This window comes from Octopus bimaculoides, chromosome 16 (assembly GCF_046866305.1).
Source record: "Octopus bimaculoides isolate indiv1 chromosome 16, ASM4686630v1, whole genome shotgun sequence".
Taxonomy (NCBI): domain Eukaryota; kingdom Metazoa; phylum Mollusca; class Cephalopoda; order Octopoda; family Octopodidae; genus Octopus; species Octopus bimaculoides.
The window spans coordinates 41,470,457-41,487,956 of NC_142943.1; the positions used below are offsets into that span (position 1 = coordinate 41,470,457).

A 17,500-nucleotide genomic window follows, 5' to 3' on the forward strand; every position below is an offset into this window, starting at 1 on the left:
TCGCTCCACACCGAAAAAACTAACAACACTGTATGCCTACAATGACAGCGATAGGCAATGAAAAAGTTTCCTCATTTGAAAAATATATCGTTAGAATAATTATGTAAATCAATACAGTATTTTAGGAAAAGAAAAACAACCCTATTTATTCAGAAAATAAAAAAGAAATTAAATGTTTATTTTCAGATCTTTTTGTTGTTTTATGCATTTTTATGAAGTTCAACAATTCCGGGAGAATCAATATTCCCAGAATCACGGAACATTGTTGGCATCTTTTTAACAGTATTTTATCCAAAATATTGCAAATTCTCGTGATTATATGCATTTGGGTATTAATAATAAACCTGGCCAAGACTGGATATAGCTTCTAGGATATTGAAGTGAATGCATGATGCAAGTAGCAGAATAGTGGAAGTGAGGTTGGGAGATGGTATACACTATATATACACACATGTGTGTGTGTGTATATATACACTCATATATACATTGTCATCATCATTTAACATCTGTGGGTGTACAAATGTGTTCATGTATCTGTTTATCTATGTGTACATGTGTGTGAGTTGTAAATGCGTTTATCAATGCGTGACTTTATGGCTTTTTGTATGCAAGTCATGTGACTGTGATCATGAGTATGCGTGTGTGCTTTTTTGTGCATCTGTGTATTTATGTATATTATATTAGTGTGTGTTTGTATATGTATATTAGTAAGTTTTCTTTCTTGCATTTTCCTCGAAGTATAGGGTTAACCATGAACATACTTATTATATATAAGTTATACATATATAAAATGTTATATATATATAAAATGTTCATTGCATTGCTTGTGTGTATATTTATTGTAAGATTGGTGGTTTTTGAAGCTGTCGCTCGAGTTTTAGTTAGCGGTATTTTTACCCTTCTTTTCTTCAATTATTTTATATTGTACCTGTACAGGTAGAAGTCTTGCTAGCCACTTCATTATTACCGTTTATAACAGTAATAATACTTCACATATTTAGATTTATATATATATACACACATATATATATATATATATGCAGGCAAAAATAGATAGATAGATGAATAGATAGATACATACATGTATGTATATACACATCTATATGTATGATGTTATATGGATTCAAAGCACATCAAACGCATACACACACAGAGCTTGTATATATACTGTGGAAATAGTACAAAATACTTGATAATAAACTCATAATTTGTATGGGGTGGTGGTTAGGGTCTTATAGGATTACTGTTAAGGTAATTGGGTACAAAATATCGTTAAGGAATGTGAAACCATAAAGAAATGGGAAATTGAGAAAGTGAGAGAGAAAAACAGAAGCCAAGGAAAGATAGAATAAAAGAGAAATGAAAGAATAAAACGGGATTTAGAAGAATGATAATAGAAGAATAAAGGATTTATATAGGAGCTAAAACTGAGGGATATGCCTCTTATCTTTCCCTTGCTTCAGTCATTGGAATACAGCTGGGACATTGACTTGAAGGGTTTAGAGGAACAAAGAGAACCCTGTGGTTATTCTTTTTAAAGTCTGGCACTTATTCTATCAGTCATTTTTGCCAAACCACTAAGTTAGAGGAATGCAAACAAACCAACACCAGTTGTCAAGTGATGGTTGAGGACAAACACAAACACACACACACACATACATGATAGGCTTCTTTCAGTTTCTGTCTACCAAATCCACCCATAAGGCTTTGGGTGGCCCAGGGTTATAGTAGAAGACACTTGCCCAAGTTACCATGCCATAGGGCTGAACCCAGAACCATGTGGTCAGAAAGAAAAAGTTCTTACAACACATCCACACTTGCACTTGAGAAGGAAAATATAGAAAAATCTTTAGAATGTTACCATATTCTGAACAAACAAATAATTGTAAAACATTAAACTGACAAAAGTAAAAAATTAATTAGAAAAAATATTGGCATGTATATTGGATAGTGATAAGGGATAGACGAAATAACTGTAGGATATTGACATATAATTAATAATACATTACTAACGATGACAGGTTTGTAATGAGTTCTTTCCTACAAAATGAAATTTAATTTAGTTTCTGTTGTGTATATTTCCATTATGGAGTAAAGATCCTGTTTCTCAGAGATCCATGAATAGATTTGATTAATATTTCGTTTACAGTTTTTGCACACTGTCCAATTTCTCATATGGTTTTGACATTTGTACGGTTATTTTTTAACTTCCAAATATATTTTCATAAGGACGTTTCTACTCATCCAGTGAGCCCTATATTGGTTATACATAATTTATTATCTTTCATCATTTCTCTTGCTTCTTTCAGTCACTTAATTGCAGCCATGCTTGGGCATTGCTTTCAATGGTTTTATTTGCACACATCAAACCCAGAATCTATTGTTTGTTTTTTGAAGTTTGGCACTCATTCTATCAGTTTCTTTTTTTCTGAATCATTAAGTTACAGGGATGTAAAAAAACCAGCACAGGTTGTCAAGTGGTGGGAATACAGACACAAACACAAAAATACACATACATACATATGTGCATATATATTTATTCTAAGAAGTTAAATGCTATGGCTGGTGATAGATTTTGACTTCCTAAAAGATATATACCAAAAAGAAGCACATGCTAAACCATTAGAGCAGTAATATATGAACTACTGGTGGTATTTTGTCTGTCTTCACATTCTGAGTTCAAATTCCACCGAGGTTGACTTTGTGTTTCATTCTCTTGGGGGTTGATAAATTAAGTACCAGTTGCGTACTGAGGTCAATTTAATCTACTTGCCCTCTCCCCCAAAATTTCAGGCCTTGCCCTCTCCCTCAAAATTTCAGGCCTTGCCCCTAGAGTAGAAAATAATATATGAACTACTGATGATATATATATATATATATATATATATATATATATATATATGCCAGCATGGAAGGCGAGTGTTAAACGATGACGATGATTATATATATATATTTTTTCATTCACAATTATATACAATGGGTTTCTTTCAATTTCCATCTATCACATCCACTCACAAGGCTTTGGGTGGCCTGAGGCTATAGTAGAAAACACTTGCTCAAGGTGCTATGGAGCAGGACTGTAAGCCTGTGAATAAATGAAGGCACTTTTTAGACACCCAAGGTGGAATTTGACTCCAAACGCAAATAGTCAGAACTAATATCACAAAACATCTGGCCTGATATTATTAAAGTTCCACCATGGATTGGTACATTTTTATCGACTGAATTGGTGGAAAATTGGTTAGGTCATTAAAGCATCCAATTAATTTGTGGTGTTTGTTGAGACTCTTTTGAGATCTGAGATCAAATCCTGCCAAGGTCAACTTTGTTTTTCATCCTTTCTGGGTCAAACATGTCATTTCTATTGATGAAATTAATTGGCTGAAGAAATTTCTAATTAAAAAGTTGTGACATCATTGAATGTACCAGAGGGGTGGGATGGGGTTTAGAGAGAACAGCAGTTTATAGAGAGTGGGTTGAGAGAGAAGGGAGAGGTTTTTTTGAGAGGGAGGAGGAGGTGAGAGGGAGGAGTGAGCTGTGATATTGAACAGGATGACTAAAAGAGCAGTCTCATCAGCTGAAGTATTGATGTGGTTATAGATTTAGTTTGTGTTGGGGAGAGAGAGAGAGAGAGAGAGAGAGAGAGAGGGGGAGGGACAAACAAACAGTAAGACAAGGGAAGCACAGGGAGGAGGAGAGAGAAAAGAGAAAGAATATAATATAGAGAGAGGAGGAGAGAGAAAAGAGAAAGAGTATAATATAGAGAGAGGAGGAGCTAGATGGAGAAATTGATAGACAAACAAAAGAGTGGCAAAGTTAAGGGGATATAGAATCTGATCAACAATTGATACACACACACACATACACACATTTTTTGAATTAATATAACTAGTGTTTGAACAAAAGTGTGTTATTGACACACTAATGATCTAAGATAACACCAGACGAATTAAATAAAGCATCTTTTGGAAACAAGGAGAATCATCTTACTGATTTCTTTGAAATTATGGTGAAGTGGTACAAACTGGCAGAAAAAAGGGGGAGGAGGTGTCCCTATAATAGAATGGACTCCGGGAAGAATGCTGAAAAGAAAATGAGAACTGGGATTTGAATATTAATGCTTGTTTTAGGAAGAAATACATAAAAAATTTAAAAAATAAAAACAACATGGCTTACTCACGGTTGTTGAAGAACTGGTAGAGAAATAAATTCCTTTTCAAATATAAACAAAGATTTTTTTTAGTCATCCACCTGGATAAAAAACAGAAAATGAAGAGAATCAGATGTGGCAATGCTGGAAACTTTCGGAAGACAGAGAAATTGCAAAAACAAAAAGATGGTAAAAAAGCAGCACCACAAAATAAAATGGTTAACCAACCGAAAGTTTACAGATAGTGTGAAAGACAGGGGTGATCTTTAGACAAAAAAGCATCCCTACTTTAAGTCAGTCGACCTCTCTGAGACCTTACTACCTATCGTTATAACAAGCTTCTTGAGAATTTTCATTTATTTTTTTCTTGTTTCACATCCATTTTTTTTCTATGTTTATATGGCTGACATAGTTCTTATGTAGAGGAAGTTATTTTCACAGCTGGATAATGTTCTTACCTGCTGCTGATCACTCAACCATGAAGCAAGGAACTCTTATTGCTTTTGCCAGTAGATGTTGAGTTGAGTTAAGTAACTTGCTTAAGGACAGAAAAAGCTAAGTCCAAAAATACAATCATGCATTCAGTAATCTATCTTAGACACTAAGCCTCAGTTAATGAATTGTTACCATCAGGAAGGTCCCAAGAATCTAAAGACCAAGTATTTGATAATGTTACTTCTCTAATAATGTATTGAATTTGATGAAAATTTACCATGTTTCTACGGTGAACCATTTTCTGTCCATTTGGTGGAATGTTGTTAAGGAGATTATAACATCAGACTGATAATTCTAGCACGTATGACAGTAAAGTGTTTGTTTGTACAAAGATTTTGGCAGCAGGATTAACACAACGAGGGACTTATCTTGAAGTACTTCTGCTGGATTAGAGGGATTTTCAGAGACTCAGCAGCTACACAAGACAGGATTGAGTGATGACTACACTGTGGGACCAGTGTGTGTGTGTGTGTGTGTGTGTGTGTGTGTGTGTGTGTGTGTGTGTGTGTGTGTGTGTGTGTGTGTGGTAAAGGCGTCTATGTCTTATGCGAGTGTATGCATGCAGATATTAGTGTGTTTCTGTGTGTGCTTGTGTGAGTCCTTCTGTGTGCATGTGTGTGTATTTGTGTGTGGGGTGTGTGTGGGTGTTGGTATGCGAGTGTGTCTGTGTATGTATGTATGGTGGAACAGGTACCTGTGTCTTTGTATGTCAGTGTGTGTGTGTGTGTGTGTGTGTGTGTGTGTGCATGCAGGTATCATTGTGCTTCTGTATGTGGGTGTATTTGTGTAGGTACTGGTATGTATATGTATAGGTATGTATACTTGTGTGTATGTGCACAAGTGTATGTGTATGCATGTAGCATATGTAATCCCTATGTGTATGTAAGCATATTTGTATGTAGGGATGTGTGCACAGTGGTGCGTGTGTGTGTGTGTGTGCATGAATGTGTATGTGTGTGTGAGTGTGTACAAGCATGCATATGTGTATGCCAATTCATGTCTGTCTGCCTGAGAGATGGGGAAGAGGGAGGAGGGATTTGAGGAGGGGGTAGATGGAGAGAGTAGTAGTAAAAAGGAGGGGAGGATGAAGTGTGGGAAGGGAGAGAGAGAGAGAGAGAGAGAGAAACTGACTGATACATTTAACCTATCCCAAACTGTTCTATCAAGTTTATTATCTGTTAAAATAAAGCAAAATGAACCAACACAAAGGAAGAATTAACGAGCAAATAAATACAATGAACACAACATATCTTGCCATTCACATATGAATTAATTATGTGATTAATTATAATCACATATGTGATTGTAGGCAGAATTAAACGTAAGATAATTCAACAGAAATTGAAATATACGCAACACAATTAAATCAGAACTGAAAGTAAACATAACATCACAACATACTGTAGGCACCCATACATCACAACGCACACTACATCACAACAGAAATGTAATGCCTCACAACTCAACCTACACCACAATATAAGTAGACTCCCTCACAACATACACTACACCTGCCCCACCATACACACTACATCACAACACACTACATTCACACCACACCATCTCACAACATACTTTACACATTGCAAAAACGCTATATAGGTACAGCATAAATGTTCTGTAACTTTTGGTTCCAAAGATTTTTTGGGATTCTTTTACTTTTTATCTTTTACTTGTTTCAGTTATTAGACTGTGGTCATGCTGGGGCACTGCCTTGAAGAACTTTCAGTTAAATGAATCGACCCAGTACTTATCGTTTTTAAAGCTAGGTACTTATTCTATTGTTCTCTTTTGCCAAGCCGCTAAGTTACAGGGATGTAAACACACCAACACTTGTTAGAAGTGGGTAGGAGACAGACAAACACAAACACACAAATACATATATATGTGTATATTTATATATATATATTTTTTTATTAATATTTAGAAGTAACAGAGTGACTTAAGGTCCGGACAGGCTTCTTTCGGTTTCCATCTACCAAATCTATTCACTAAGCATTGGTCAACCCAAAACTATAGTAGAAGACACTTGCCCAAGGTACCAATGACATATGAGTAGATTTGGTAGATGGAAACTGAAAGAAGTCTGTAATAAATATATATATGTGTGTGTGTGTGTGTGTGTGTGTGTGTGTGTGTGTGTGTGTGTGTGTGTGTGTGTGTGTGTGTGTGTGTGTGTGTGTGTGTGTGTGTGTGTGTGTGTGTGTGTGTGTGTGTGTATATATATATATATATATATATATACATATATATATATATATATATACATACATATATATATATATAAGTATGTATATATCAACCATGTGGTTGGGAGGTAAACTTCTTACCATACAGCCACATCTGTACCTTATGATTTTTCTGAACCAAGGATGGTCACCACTAAAGTAAACAAACATTGGTTTCAAATTGTGGAACATAGTCAGGTATTTCGAGAGAGGGACTAAGCCAATTACATCGACCCTAGTATTCAACTGGTACTTATTTTATTGACCCTGAAAGAATGAAAGACAAAGTGAACCTCAGCGGAATTTGAACTCAGAATATAAAGCAGAATGAAATACTGATAACACCACTAAGCATTTTGCCTGACACGCTGACGATTCTACTAACGATTCATGCTAACGATCCATGCTAAAGATTCTGCTAACGATTCATGCTAACGATTCTGCTAACGATTCATGCTAACGATTCATGCTAACGATTCTGCTAACGATTCATGCTAACGATTCTGCTAACGATTCTGCTAACGATTCATGCTAACGATTCATGCTAACGATTCTGCTAACGATTCTGCTAACGATTCTGCTAACGATTCTGCTAACGATTCTGCTAACGATTCTGCTAACGATTCTGCTAACGATTCTGCTAACGATTCATGCTAACGATTCTGCTAACGATTCTGCTAACGATTCTGCTAACGATTCATGCTAACGATTCATGCTAACGATTCATGCTAACGATTCATGCTAACGATTCTGCTAACGATTCTGCTAACGATTCTGCTAACGATTTTGCTAACGATTCATGCTAACGATTCATGCTAACGATTCATGCTAACGATTCTGCTAACGATTCTGCTAACGATTCTGCTAACGATTCTGCTAACGATTCATGCTAACGATTCTGCCATCTTGCTACCTTAAATTAAACATGTATTAAATTTACTTAAATAATCAAATGAAATACAGGTACATGTACAAGAGTATAAATGAAACAAGTTCATTAGTGTGTTACTGTTCGTAAAACGTTGAAACTCGTCTCGCAGCATGGGAATTTAGTGCAGATTATAAGAGGTTCCAGACAGTCAGTGTTGGACCTATAATCATTATTATTTATAATACATATCGCACTGCAACATGCACATTAGATAATACACACCACGGCACCATATCACAGCATATCGCATGATAACTCAAAACACCACACTACCTCATTGTATGTATACATACTCCATGCGCATACACACACACACACAATGGACTTGTTTGAGTTTTTGTCTACAAAAACCATTCACAAGGATTGGTCTGCCTAGGGCTATAGTAAAAACACTTGCTCAAGGTGTCATGCAGTTGGACTGAACCTAGAACCATGTGTCTGTACTGAGGGCTTTTATCATTTGTGTCCTCATTGCTAAAGAGCTGTCATGTCCTTGATGTGTGTGTGTGTATATGAGTATGCATGTATGTATATATATATATATATATATATATATATATATATATATATATATACATACACACACATATATATATATATACATACATACATACATACACACAAGCCACCGCTATATATCATCATCATCATCATCATCGTCATCATTTAACGTCCGCTTTCCATGCTGGCATGGGTTGGACAGTTTGACTGAGGGCTGGCAAGCCAGGAGGCTGCACCAGACTCCAATCTGTTTGGCAAAGTTTCTACAGTTGGATGTCCTTCCTAATGTCAACACAAGAGTGTAGTGAGTGCTTTTTACATATCACTGGCACAGGAGCCAGTCAGTCAGCCCTGGTATTGACCATGCTCAAATGGCGCTTGTTATGTGCCACCGGCACTGGCATTAGCCACACTTGAATGCTGCTTTTTTATGTGCTGCCAGCGTGAGTGTCAGTCCGTAGGTGGCACTGGCATTGGCCACAACAAAAATTTCACTTGACTCAACAGGTCTTCTCTAGCACAGCATATTGCCCGACAATTAAAGGGCATTTTTAAATGGGCCGGTTATGCAACACTGGCATTGGCTATAAACATTAAACATTTCTAACATGAAATAACACAAAAATAAACCAAATTGATTTGCAAAAAATTAAAAATATCAATATATATATATATATATATATATGATGATGAAGTACAAAGAGAGAGAGAGAGAGAGAGAGAGAGAGAGAGCAAGAGGAAGATGAAGAAAACCACACACATAGATACACACATACAGACATGTATATCATTCAAATTTACAGAAAACAAAAAACTGAAGATAAATGAAGGAACAACAAGCAAGTGTATTAGTTTAAAGCTTAAGAAGAATGGAAAAGCCTTTGATGTTTCAAGCCTATGCTCTTTGACTCAAATTCGTATTTCTGTGATTACCAGTCAAGTGCTTTACCATTAAGCTAAACTGCTCACTCACAAATTCTTCTGCAACTTTTGAACTTATAAACCATGTTTATAATCACAGAGATGCGAGTTCAAGTCTCATGGCTGACTGCTGACAAATGTTTCTGCAATATAAGGATAATATCCTATTCACATTGTTCATGAATTGTTATATACATACATATATAGATACTAAACACATATGCATAAACATTAATACATACATACAAGCACATACATTCATAAATAGTCATATATGCACATATATAGACACACATCTGTCCAGAAAGCAGTAGGACTCAACAATTGATTGATAAAAGTCGTTCATCTCATTGTCATTGATGGCTCAACTATAGCCATAACTGCCACTACTACTGCCACGACCACTACCACCTACCACCACCAGTGCTGTCATCATTTCAACCACCGGCATAATTACAAATCTTTAGAGAGCTGGAACCAACCTTACAGTGGTATGGTACCATACACAGTTTATCTAGTGCTATTATTTTATGACAATGTTGTTCTAATAGAGTGAAGAACGGATGTTGTCTGGTCAGTGGTAAAAACCACACTCAGACCACCACCAACACCACCACACAGCATTGCATACACACACACACACACACACATACGACCACTGCCAACACACCATTACCGCCGCCACCACGACCACCATCATAAATGTCAAACTTTGTAATATTCTTTAAATATATGAGTAAAAATAAAAAGTAAAACTACCCAAAACAAAATATATTAATGTATGTATAATGCACATCTACATCATCATGTCATTCTTTTATTCTTTTACTTGTTTCAGTCAGTTGACAGCAGCCATGCTGGAGCACTGCCTTTAGAGAGATGATATATATATATATATATATATATATATATATATATATATATATATATATACACATACACACACACACCCAGTAAAACTGTCGCTACAACATACATCAATATATGTATAATACACACCTACACTATCATGGTTATATATATATATATATATATATATATATATATATATATATATATATATATTCATATACAACCAATAAAACTGTAGCTATAACATACATCAATGTATGTATAATACACATCTATAATACACCATGTTATATATACACAAAATATATCTGTAGACACAACTAAGCAGGGTGTAAAAGTAACATACATCAATGTATGTATAACAAACATCTACACCATGTGTTATATACACCCAACAAAATAGGAAGTATAACAACATACATCCATGTATGTCGAACACAAATCTAGCCTGTTGCATCATTTGTCAGACTACACGAAGATTAGCAAATTTATACTCCAAAGACAGGTGTAAGACAAGGAGATTCACTTTCTGTTAAACTATTCCCAACTTCCAGAGAAGGGGTTATTTCAAAAATTGATCAGAGAAGAAAATGAAACAGGAATGGAAATTGACTACAGATTTCTCACCTATTTAAGAACAGCAGGCATTATAGTTATCCTGTGAGGATACCTCATCAAACTTCAAATTATGTTGGAACAACTTAATACAGGAATGGCAGAAGAATTAAAAATGAGCAAGACAAAACCCCTGGCCCCTAACATGTTGGGAGCAGGTCAATATATTCAGAATCACAGTTTGTTTGGAATAACATGGAAGGATTGGAACATAAAAACAACCAAAATAGATCCAAGAAAGAAGAAAACTAAATGACATTATTGCCAAATTCCTAAGAATCATTGAACGCGAATAGTGTAGGACACATCCAAAGGTGATTGATAAGCATAAGAGACTGGATCTCAAAAGACAACAACAGAAACAAAAAGACAACAACGAATAAGTTGAAGGAAAGGATAAAATAGGTGTGAGCAGTTTAGAGGAGGAGGAGGAGGAGGATTCTGTGGGGATGAAAGGTAAAAAGTCAGCCTTGGTGGAATTTGAACTTAGAGCCCAAAGCCAGAGGAAATGCCGCCACACATTTTGTTCTGTGCGCCAGCTGAAATTTGGGGCAAAGGGGCCTAGTCAATTATATCAACCCTAGTGCTTAACTGGTCCTTATTTTATCAACCTCGAAAGAATGAAAGGCAAAACTGAGTTTGGCAGAATTTGAAGTTGGAATATGAAGCCAGAAGAATTGCGGCAAAGCATCTTGGCTGGCAGCGTAACACTTCTGCTAGCTGACCACCTCAATAATAAATTGTTGAGAAATATATTTGTAGAGACCTGATAGTAACAATAAATACTAAATTATATTTATAGAGATCTGACAATAGTAATTGAGAAACACTAAATTGTATTTATGAAGGTGAAATAACAATATAGAAACACTAAACTATATTCATTGACATGATAACAGTATGGAAACACTAAATTATATTTAGAGAGATCTGATAACTCTAATATGGAAACTCTAAATTATATTTATAGAGATGGAATAGTAAAAACAGAGAAATGCTAATTATATTTATAGAGATCTGATAATAGCAATAAATATTTTAAATTCTATTTTGAAGAAAGTGAACATTCTTGCATAAAATATAAAGAAATTATAAGAATAATTTGGCATGAACAGCAACAACAACAGTTTCAGTAAAAACAACAAGAATAACAACAGAAATTAAAGAGAGCCATTTGTATCCAATTTTGTATTGTTTTGTTAGTGGCATTGTTAATTGGATACCATGGTGGACATAGACATATGGTTAATGTTTGAGAGTGGTGTGTATGTGTTTGCATTTTTGTGTGCAGCATTTAGATAGTGGTAAACAGCTGGCTGTTGCATATGTAAATGTGTAGTATGTAGGCGTGCGTGTGTGTGTGTGTGGGTGTGTTACGTAAATAAGATGGAAATTGGTGCTTCCATGTAGCAAAGAATTCTTTGTAGAAGTCTGAGAGGAAATTGAATATTGATTTTATCCTTTGGCACTAAAGTAATATTGGTGTCGTTGACAGAATTAACAAAAGACATTTAGTCCCCCCACCCCCAACCAACCCCTCCCGCCACTGCACTCCATATCTATGTAACCACCCACACACCGTCATCACCACCACCATACCATCCCCACCCACACATGACAACGACGACCACCATCATACTGCTTTCCCCCCCCACCCCTTCATCAATGATAAACATTAAAATTGTCTGTTAGAGTGATAAAGGACATTTTGACATGTGCATGTCAGACTCAGGTGATGTAACTCTCCTCAGCTATCACCTTGTCAAATGCAATACAAAGACAGGTGTAGTAATTGTGTGCCTTTAAATCACTAAGGTAAAATGGCTTTTAAGAGTCAGTACTTAGCTGTTGGGGGCCAGCAACTTGCTCAAGGATCAGACTCAGGTGATGCATGTCTTCTTATCTGTTGGTGCCATAACATGATGAATACAACACAGAAACAGGAGTAATTGAAGGTCTAGAAATCCCTAAGGAGAAAGCTTTTTTTAAGGGTCAATACTTAGCTGTTAGGGCCAGTGGTTAGCTCAGGTAGCAGGTGATTAGCACAAGAGTCGGGTGTTTAAGCATCAGGTGATTAGCACAAAAGGGCTGGGGTTTAGTTGAAGGGGCTGGTGATAAGTTCATAGAAAGGGTTATCCACTCAAGCAGTTAGTGGTTTACACAAAAGATAGGTGGTTAGATCCAGGGCTGGTAATAAGTTTATGAAGCTAATGCTTAACTGAAAGGGTAGTGGCTCAGCTGGGTTCTATAGGAAAAAGAAAAATCATATTAACTCACTAAAAAGGACATAAGTTTACCACAGGTAAGATAAACTCAAGTTCTCTTGGCTAATCCTAGTAACTGGCCCACCACCTATATTACACCGGTCATACTTGACTGGATTAGAAATCAAAACCGTGGATCCTGAACCATGTCTATTCTATAAATTGATGTTGTTGTTTAGTTATAGATCGCCTCAGATTAAGCAGATCCATGATAAAAAAAAATGTCCCAACTATGTTTATATTATCTTTCTATACCTTTAGAATTACATTACCAAAATGTCCTCACTACTCCGATTTGAAGGTTTAGTTATTGTTGGAAGTATTTTCTATCTGTGAAAAAAGACAGTCTTTGGAAGATGTATGTTCCAATGGTGAATTGTTCCTTTTTAGAATAAGAAGAGGCAGTATTGTTTCCTTGATATGCACAAAGATTGTAATTTTTTTGAATGTTGAAGGAAACAACTTTGGTATGACTGCTCCACACACACACACACACACACACACTAGAGGTATCTCTGTTCGTGAAAGGAAAACAAGTTTATCATGAAGTCTCTGAGCAATGTTTGGATGAGCAATGAAGAGATAAAAGGCACAGTTGACCTCAGTGGAATTTGAATCCAGGACATAAAGTATCAGAAGAATTTTGTCCTAAATTATAGAAGATTTTGAAAGGTACAGTTGACGTCAGTGGAATTTAAACCCAAAACATAAAGAATCGGAAGAACTTTGTCCAATGCGCTAAAGGATTTTCACAATAACTTGAAGTGTAAACTGACATTTAGAACAAATAAAAAGAAATTTAATTTTAATCAGATAATAAATATTTATTTTAATATCAAGTGCAAATCATCAAACATTGCCAAGAATGTAGGGAAACTTCTGGGAGTCAGCAAGTAACAATGTCAGATGATGGAAAGGTAAAAGAAACAAAGACTAAAATAAAAACAAAGAAATGGTAACTTGATTAGTAAATCTTATATTGCATTGACTGAGTCGAAGTCAGAAATTATGGCAAAATTTTAATTTTTTGAAATCCTGAAAATCTGGAGAGGAGAAGGTAAAGTCAGTCAGTCTCTCTCTCTCTCTCTCTCTCTCTCTCTCTCACACACACTCACACACACACACACACACACACAGCAAAAGTAAAAAAGGAGGAAAAAACCAACCCCAGACCATATGCAATGTCTAAACTAAGAGAAAGCTGTAGTTAATCCTGGGATTTTCTGCAAAGATTTCGGAATTTTGGTCTTGTAATTCCTTTCTGTTGCAAACATATCAAGAAGAAAAACAAAGAAAAAGGAGGAAAAAAAATCACCAAAAAAAAAAAAAAAACTCAAAGGGATGTAGAGGTGACGGGGTGGATTAGCAGAAGTGAATTTATAGAATCTTTTTTTACGCTGTTGTCTTGTACAGGTTTATCTGTGGTTCGTAGTCTAAGAGAATGTACCAACATAAAAACGATGGAAAAGGAACTGGTTTGGCAGTTGAAATCCTTAACTTGAAATGTTCGATAAGATCTCAACTCAAAAATAAAGCGTCACCAAAATCTAAAACATGAAAACTGATTCTGACATTTCATAAAAAGACACTATTTTTGGTTATTGTTTTTGTTTTGTTTTTCTTCTTTTAAGTGCATGAGTGTGCGGAAGCATGCATGCAAGTGCATAAGATAATGTTCATATATGAATATGTGTGTGTAATGGGTAACTAGCATTAGATTTGTGTTTGCGTGAGTGTGTGTGTGTGTGTGTGTATGTATATATATATATATATATATATATATACATATGTATCTATGTATATATAAGTGAGTATGTGTGTGTGTGTGTGTATATATATATATCATCATCGTTTAACGTCCGCTTTCCATGCTAGCATGGGTTGGACGATTTGACTGAGGACTGGTGAAACCGGATGGCAACACCAGGCTCCAGTCTGATTTGGCAGAGTTTCTACAGCTGGATGCCCTTCCTAACGCCAACCACTCAGAGAGTGTAGTGGGTGCTTTTACGTGTCACCCGCACGAAAACGGCCACGCTCGAAATGGTGTCTTTTATGTGCCACCCGCACAAGCCAGTCCAGGGGCACTGGCAACGATCTCGCTCGAAAATCCTACAGGAGCCAGTCAGGCGGTACTGGCAACGGCCACGCTCAAAATGGTGCATCTCATGTGCCAACCGCACAAGAACCAGTCCAGGGGCACTGGCAACGATCTTACTTGGCTTGCCGGGTCTTCTCACGCACAGCCCATTTCCAAAGGTCTCGGTCCGTAGTCATCGCCTCGGTGAGGCCCAATGTACGAAGGTCTTGCCTCACCACCTCAGCCCAGGTCTTCCTGGGCCTACCTCTTCCACGGGTTCCCTCAACTGTTAGGGTGTGGCACTTTTTCACGCAGCTATCCTCCTCCATTCTCACCACATGTCCATACCAGCGCAATCGTCTCTCTTGCACGCCACAACTGATGCTTCTAATGTTCAGCTTTTCTCTCAAGATACTTACACTCTGACGGGTATTCACATTGACATTACACATCCAACGGAGCATACTGGCTTCATTCCTTGCGAGCTTACGTATGTCCTCAGCAGTTACAGCCCATGTTTCACTGCCATGTAGCATGGTTGTTCGTACGCATGCGTCATACAGTCTGCCTTTTACTCTGAGTGAGAGTCCCTTTGTCGCCAGCAGGGGTAAGAGCTCTCTAAACTTTGCCCAGGCTATTCTTATTCTAGCAGCTACACTTTCAGCGCACCCACCCCCACTACTAACTTGGTCGCCCAGATAGCGGAAGCTATCGACTACCTCTAGTTTTTCACCCTGGAATGAGATGAGATATATATATATATATATATATATATATATATATAAGTAAGCCATGATAGATCGCTAACCGCTACACACATTCTTTCTCTCCTTGTTTCTTCCTGCGTTCTTTTCTGTGGAAGAGCGTAGGCTCGAAACATTAAAGACTTTTTCAATTCTTGACCGTTATACTAATACATCTGTTTGTTTTCTACACCACCTATCTTCATCTGTTGTTTTTTTGTGAATTCTCCCTATATATAAGTAAGTATGTATATATATGTGTGTGTGTGTGTGTTGAAACATAACATATTAAAGACAAGGCTACATGCATAATCCAATGTTTCTTTCTCTTCAGAAGATTGTAGGTCCTTTGTTCTCTTGCAAGGAATGAGGCCCTATTCAAAGGAGTATTTAACAACCCAAGCTTCCCCATTCTCTCCCCATCCAGCTGTTAAGAACGACCACCCACCACCAAGACCAGTCTTTCCAGTCTCAGAAAGTCTATCAAAAGTCAATGGATAGGGAACAGTCTCTACTCTTCTCAATGACATCTGAAAACATAAAGACTTCTGTGTTACTCTTTCAACCATTCTTAAAAAGATGCTATTTCAACAGTGAGATTTTTAACAAGATAGCATGAAAGTAAAACTAAAAATAGAAAAACAACAGAATGAAACAGGAAGCGTAATATATGTGTCACCTGCGTCTGTTCTTTAAATATCACCTGTAGTTGCCAACTGTCTGTGTCACCACAACTTGCTTGTCTACTTCACCACATCTCACCTGTCTGTGTCAATATATCAGACTGGATTGTGTCATCATATATCATCTCTCTCAATATCACTATACCTCACCCATCTGTGTCACCGTACCTCACCAATAATTGTCTCTATCTCTTGTCAGTGTCCCATATTTCACCCGACTGTGTTACAACATCTCACCTGTCTGTGTCACCACATCTTACCTGTCTGTGTCGCCACATCTCACCTGTCTGTGTCACCACATCACACCTGTCTGTGTTGTCACATCTTATCTGTCTCTGTTGCCACATCTCACCTGTCTGTGCCACCATATCTCACCTGTCTGCATCACATCTCACTTGTCTGTATCACCACATCTCACCTGTCTGTGTCACCACATTTCACCTGTCTATGTTACCACATCTCACCTGTCAGTATCACCATATCATACCTGTCTGTGTGATATGGTGATACTGACAGGTGAGTTGTCATATCACACCTATCAGTGTCACTATATCTCACCTGTCTGTGTTACCTACATTTATTAGTGTGTGTTACCTCTTGAAACATTCAGTTTAAATAGATGACACAGTATATGAGGTCTCGTCAAGCAGTAATTACAATAATTGCCTTCTTTAAACATCAATATCTTTTACAAATTTACAACTAAGTCTAATAGTAATTTTATTGTGGTCATCAAATCTGCTAGAAATGCCAGTCAAATTTCAAATTATTAGCTTTACACACACATACACACACACACACACACACACACACACACACACACACAGAGGCATGTATACGTGCATGTGTGTGTGTGTATCAATATAGCCATAAATACATTAAGTTTGATTGAAAGAGAGGATGAAACATTTCTGATCTTTGGTCAGCAGGGTCCAGATTGAGTTGGTGCTAAACAATAGCAACATTGAAGGACATGTTGGGTAATGCACTCCTAAGTATGCCATGTCTGAATATAAGACAGGATGCTGTTTTATTGC

The 17,500-nt window shown here is 36.8% G+C and overlaps 1 protein-coding gene across 1 annotated transcript in view; it reads right to left on the reverse strand.

Moving 5' to 3' along the window:
* Positions 1-17,500, reverse strand: part of LOC106882585 (unconventional myosin-Ia) — a 358,922-nt gene that overhangs the window by 246,174 nt on the left and 95,248 nt on the right. The window contains exon 2 of the mRNA XM_052974157.2: positions 4,181-4,251. The gene's annotated coding sequence lies outside the window, so the exon portion shown is untranslated. The remainder of the gene's footprint in view (positions 1-4,180; positions 4,252-17,500) is intronic.